The 6,339-nt window shown below is 35.9% G+C and overlaps 1 long non-coding RNA gene across 1 annotated transcript; it reads left to right on the top strand.

Moving 5' to 3' along the window:
• The first annotated feature begins 355 nt into the window (after nt 1–355).
• On the top strand, nt 356–2,330 carry LOC134319808 (uncharacterized). The gene is made up of 4 exons (XR_010013571.1): nt 356–408; nt 1,178–1,220; nt 1,516–1,559; nt 1,732–2,330. It is a non-coding gene; the product is annotated as an uncharacterized LOC134319808 (long non-coding RNA).
• The last annotated feature ends 4,009 nt before the right edge of the window (nt 2,331–6,339 follow it).

Raw genomic sequence — 6,339 nt, 5'->3', positions numbered from 1 at the left:
TTATTAACTGTGATTTATTCTCACATTTATAATATTTAAATCAAGCATAATTTACCCATCCCCACATTCCCCAATACACAGAAAAATGTATTACAGTCCATCTGTGCAACATGTTGGGTGCACATTCCAACCAGAGCACCACAGATATAAAATGATGCTCTAACCTCCCAGTTACACACTTTTGAGTGCCTGTTGGTTTTGCATAAAGAATATATGCTGGTGTGACACAAATCAATTAAATTTTAGATTTAAACATGACTGCATTGTGTTTATTAGTTAACTTAACTTAGTTGCTTTATTTCCCTGGAACTACTTAATGCAATGAGTTTATCAGGTGAAACCGGATATGACGCACCGGGGATTACGCAATACATCGTGAAGGCACATTGTGTTTCAATGGCATCTCAGGTAATGTGAAGCTTTACAAAATCTTTTTCCATATGTCTAATTGATGTTTATCTTATTATATTGTTTAATATAGCTCTTTAGTTGAATAATATTCAAGTTATATTGCTGTACATGCTTTATATGTTTAAAAATGCTAACGCTAATTCGCGCGTGCTAATGCTAACGCCGGACCTGCTTATAGTGATTTATTTATTAACATCTTTCCAGGGTTTCTCTGAATCATATTAAAGTCTTGAGGCAGATTTTAATAGATTGCCGTTGGCTGACTGTATATTAAGTCCGGCTGCGCTGTGTGTGATAACGTTGCACTGCCGTGGTGCTAGCTAGTGCTAAGCTAGTCAAGTTCAACAGCCAGTATTCTCAACTTGTGGCAGTAAGATTATTTCCCGAAAGGTAAAAATGGCTTAAATTACTTAATGCAGAAATATATTAGAAGAAGGTAAAAAATAAAAAGATGTGTAATATTTGCGGTGCCAGTGCATTAAAAAACATGGACACACAACCTAGCTAGCTAAGATGTGAGCAGGCAGCTCGAGCCTGAGTGGAACTTCATGCTTTATGTTTGGCGCTCAGGTTCTGCACAAACTTAAAAACAAAGTGATTCTGTAACGTTAGTATCATTACAAACCTGAGTTTTGTGACTGTTATCCTGGAAAGCACACACATGTAAACAGTGTTGGATAATCAGTTAATTTGTAATGTTACTATAGAAATAATATTTGAGTTATTTACAACAAAATAATTGATGTCTTGTATCTTCTGTTTACAGATGGTTGGAAATGTGTAGTTGCAGTTGGACTGACCTTTTACTGGTAATTTTTTTTCTACATTTTATGCTAAATTGAAGAATATTGAGCTACTTTTGACTGAACACTGAGTTAAGTTTAGATTAAGTGAAGAAGAAAAAATGTGGAAATTCTTATTATTTATTCTGTTTGGTTCTTTTACTTACTTTTTAGTTTTATGTATTTTATGTCTATTTTCTTATTTAAGCTGGTAATTTCTTTATAAATATTTGTCTTGCTGATTTTGATTTCCTTTAGTTTTCTTTAGTAATTTTTTATTTATATATCATTTTAATAGTATCCAATTTCATCTACAATTTAGGATTCCTCCAATCACGCAATACCATCAGCGCTAGGAGGGTGAAGGTAAGCACAAGTTTCCTCTGAGTTGTTACAGCAACCACCCCATCTTTTTGGGCCAGTGTACGTCTGAGTTCAAATAAAGGTTGAAGTGAGATGTCAGATATGTAAGTCCTAAATGGAAATTTGTGTACTGTTAAGTTTAAGAAAGTAATTTTCCCCCTCTGTTCCATTGTAGGATGGTGATATGGCTGCAACTGAACGAGTGATCGGGAGACTGTTCTTGGGATCTATGTGACTAGAGTTGAGGGAGCTGAAGCCATGGACCCCCTTGCCAATACTGGAGTGGTATTAGGTGGTGTGGTTCTAGAAGACCTGGGCAGTGTGTTCCTTGCCTTTGCAGTTCGGGCTGATTTATGCCTTATATATTTATAACCTTATGATTTAGAACTTGAGTTACCCTCCTACATTCAGATACACTTTTGATGTACTCCAAAAACTGGAACTAGATGCTAACAAACTGTCTCATAAAGCTCAATTACTAAATATAAAGCTATTCAGTGAGATGTGGTCCATACTGAGTATTACACTTGTGACGTACTGTTTATCGAATCCCACTGTGGTTGCACTTTCTGAAAACTTTAATGTTGGCACTGACTTTTGTACATAATTCAGATTTGTTCAGAAGTGTTTCATGCTCATGTTTTGTAGACATTTCACTTAACTGTATGCTGCTTTGTTAAACATTTTCCATTGAAATGAATTCTGATTGCACTTATTGTATGCTGTATTGTGTTAGACATCTGATTTTTACACTGATCAGCCATAACATTAAAACCTCCTTGTTTCTACACTTACTGTTTTTGTGTGAAAATTATTTGGGTCAGAAATAGCTGAACTGTGGGGGATTTTGATCCATTTTGAAGCTGAAATTAACAAAAGCTATTTATATACTGCATTTATAAAGTTCTATATATGTTCTAAAGTTCTATGTAACATGTAACAGCTGCAAAATTTCACAGTAAGTATTATGCAGACAAATCTTAACCTACTTCAAATTTTTGTATTTTGTATATTTTTTTAAATGAAGAATAACAATTTAAAAATACAGTTAACTTATGTTTTAGAGAAAGAAAATGCTTTTATTTTGACAGTTTATTAATGTATTTAGATAATAAAAAAAGACAATTTAACAGATATTTTTTGCAATACCTCTGACAGTTAATTTAAAATTGGGCTTTTGCTAAGTAAAATTACATGGTTTTTTTTGTTTTATATGCAAATATTTTGTGAAAACAGTAGTATATATCTGTACTTAAACTTTTGTTTATCATTTATAAAGATAATTATTCTGTTTTTTTAGAGGTGTATGACACTGTTCTAACAATTAATATATGTTGAAAGTAGAAGATTTCATGAAATTATAGGACAATTTCCTGTAAAATTACAGTGATAGATGTTAATTATGGTCAATATAATTACCGTTTTTTTACAGTTTATCTCTGTTTTAAATTTTACAGTTTTTTCCTGTTTTTTTGCAGACATTCTCTGGCGCCCCTGCTGCCAGAAAAATACCGTTTTTTTTACGCTTTTTTTTTTTTTACAGTGTGGATTTGGGCAGCTTACCCCTTTCTTCATGGCAGAATCTCTCCATCTTTGTCAGATTGGATGGTGACTGCCATTTTTTATTCTGCCCCATGATGCCACCACCATGTTTTACTGTAGCAATGTTATTAGCCAGTTGATGTGCATCATCTGTTTATTGCCAGACACAGAGCTTGCTGTTTAGTGTATTTCACTGACCTCCCAATTCCTCAGATTTATCATCAGTAGAACTCCATTACGATGTGACAGTTTTAGAATTTCATACCATAAATATGCAGCTGACAAGTCTGCAATGATTACATGATGAAATCATGTCAAAATAAATCAAATGTCCAATGGAATGTTACCAAAACCCTGTTAAATCCATGATTAGGTTATTATACCAGGTAGGTTCATTGCCCGTTAAAAAAACACTGCATCAGCGCCCAGGTGGTGCAGCGGGATATTCTGCTAGCACACCAGCGCCTCGATTCGAAACTTAGCGTTGCCACCGGTCGACTGGGCGCCATCTAGATGGCATTATTGGCAGTGCCTGCAGCAGACACGGTTCTGCTAGGACGGGATGAGCGGACTATGTGGGTAAGGTCTTCAAATGCTGTGTAAGGACCCAGATCGGCAGATAGGGAGGCGCCTGTGCAGAGTGCATAGGTGAAAAAAAGGGCCACTAAGGGCTGCGTGTGGGTCGTCGGAGGCGTGAGCAGCAATATACCCACCTCGACTGCAATCAGGGATCCCCAGCAGCGGAAGACAAATTGACTATGCTAAATTGGTATATATATATACATATATATATATATAAAGATGAAACAGTCAATATCAATCTTAGGACCTAGGAAAACATGTTGCTATGTGCTTACACACCTTGCTTTACTTATTTTAAAGGTCAAACCAAAAGTAATCAAAACCTGTTGGGGCTAGTATAGGTGAACAGGTAAGTAACAGTGCAAGAGAGGAAAGAGGAAACATGGAATAATAGGCACAGGTCTTAAAAAAGGCAGGAGGGGAGCAAAATAAGCAGATTTGAATAGACAGTCATAAGGAAACAATTACTGTAGCTAACTGAGTAAATGAAGGGCAATAGATGAAAGAGTCTGAGTGACTTCCTTTGTTCAAGACAACCACAATAGAACATCTGCTGTGTATTAATCTTTTACACTGTGCCATTGGCACTATGTGACTATGAACTGTAGAGATATTTGAATGTCAAATATGTAGTTAAACTTGAAAGTTTTGCATATGGACAGATCTGGTTATGTCTGTGCTTAAAAGTTTTTATTAATCATTAGTTTATCTTTATGTTCACAGAGCTTAGAAAATTTTCACACTTTTTTCTTTATTTAAAAGAATCATGATCTAGAAATATGCTCTAATAAATATGCTCTTTCCACACACCCCATGTCATCTTGCCAAATAATAACGGCAGACAAGTTCTGCTAAACATAATAAATCAATAAGCTTGCAGAATTCTGGGACAGTTCTATGTAGTGACAAATCAAAACAGGAACTGTTTGGCCATATGGATCAGTGGTTTGTTGATAGAACTGGGAGTCTTATGACCAGAACAACGCTATCACCACGGTCAGACATGAATAACATTCAGTGATGATTTCGGGATGTTTTTCCTGCTGCAAGATCTGGCAATTTTGCAAACATCTTGCAATCTGTGTGACTGGAATCATAAATTCACAAAAATACCAAGACATGTTGACGAGGATTGTTGTGCCTTCTGGGGTGAAACTGAACCTTGGTGATAACTGGACTTGCCAGCAAGACTATGATCCCAAACATACTTAGAAGTCAACCAAAGCTTGGTTAGGGAGTCAGTTTGGTACATTCAGGATTGGCAATCTTAGTCTTTAAGATGTACAACCTCAAATCAGAAAAAGTTGGGACAGCATGGAAATTGCAAATAATAAAGGGATTGAAGATCACGAGCATTCAGCTTAATCCACCCTTGGCCTTTATGCATGAAAATCCCTCCAGATTCCTTGAACTGTTTAATGATATTATGCACTGTAGAGGGAGAAATATGCAAATTGCTGCCAATCTTTCTTTGAGGTACATTGTTTTTAAACATTTCAATAATTCAACACATTTGTTGACAAACTGGAGATCCTCTGATCATATTTGTTCATCAAGGACTCAGCCTTTCCTGGATGCTTTTGTACCAAACCATGATTACAATCACCTGTTGACATCACATGTTTGGAATCCCTAAATTGCACCTGTCCCTGTTTTTTTGGAATGTGTTGCAGATCTGAAATGCAGGACAGACAGAACAGAGCAGACAGAACATAAAATATCTTGGGTTCAAACTGTCTGCAATCAAATAAAAGTCAAAGTAAATGTAAGGAACACTGCATTTTTATTTTATCTGCATTTTCCATACTGTCCCAACTTTTTCTGATTTGGGGTTGTAAATACCTTAGATAACTTTAAAGTAAGCAGTTACAGCACAACAGTCATTAAATCACAGTGAGCTAGAAGCTTTTGCATGAGAAGAATTTCACAAGAGAGGTATCAAACGCTGAATCCAAAATCACTTATTAGAGATTATTAAGTCAAAAGAATGTTTCACCAAGTACTGAGACAGGGGGTTAAATAATTGTGCACATGGACAATTATGAGGAGAACTAGATGAGAACTAGATATTATAAATATTATTTCTCTGTTTACTGAAACTTCTTGTAGATTTTCTTTCACTTCTATGCACATCGTCATAATACCTTTTGAGGTGAGCGGCGGTTGAATATGTCGGATTGCAACTGTATATGGCTAAAAGTACATAGACATCTCTATCCTAAGTTTGTTGAACAATTCAATTTCAAAACAGTGAACATTAATATGGAGTTGCCTGCATACTTTACTGTGAAGGCTCTTTATAAGATTTGTGCTGTATCTGTGACAATTTGCTTTTTCAGTCTAAAGAGCATTTGTTAGGGCAGGCATTGATGTTAGACAAAAAAGCCTGGCTGTTAACTGATCTACCAATTCATCCTAAAGGTGTTCAATGGGGTTGTGTCAGGGCTTTTGTATCCCATTGAGTTCCTTTACACCAAACACATTATTTATTTTGTATAATTTATTTGCCGTTTGACAGGTATGCAGATCAGCACCTCAAAGTCTGAGGCCATGGTTATCTCCTGGAAAAAGATGGCATGCTCCCTGTGAGTAGAAGGTGCAAACCTACCCCAAGTAAAGGAGTTCAAATATCTCAGGGTCTTGTTCACTAGTGATGCGA

The sequence above is a fragment of the Trichomycterus rosablanca genome, chromosome 1, assembly GCF_030014385.1.
Source record: "Trichomycterus rosablanca isolate fTriRos1 chromosome 1, fTriRos1.hap1, whole genome shotgun sequence".
Lineage (NCBI taxonomy): Eukaryota > Metazoa > Chordata > Actinopteri > Siluriformes > Trichomycteridae > Trichomycterus > Trichomycterus rosablanca.
Note: the sequence above shows the minus strand (reverse complement) of the source record. Positions and strands in the feature narration are given on the sequence as shown.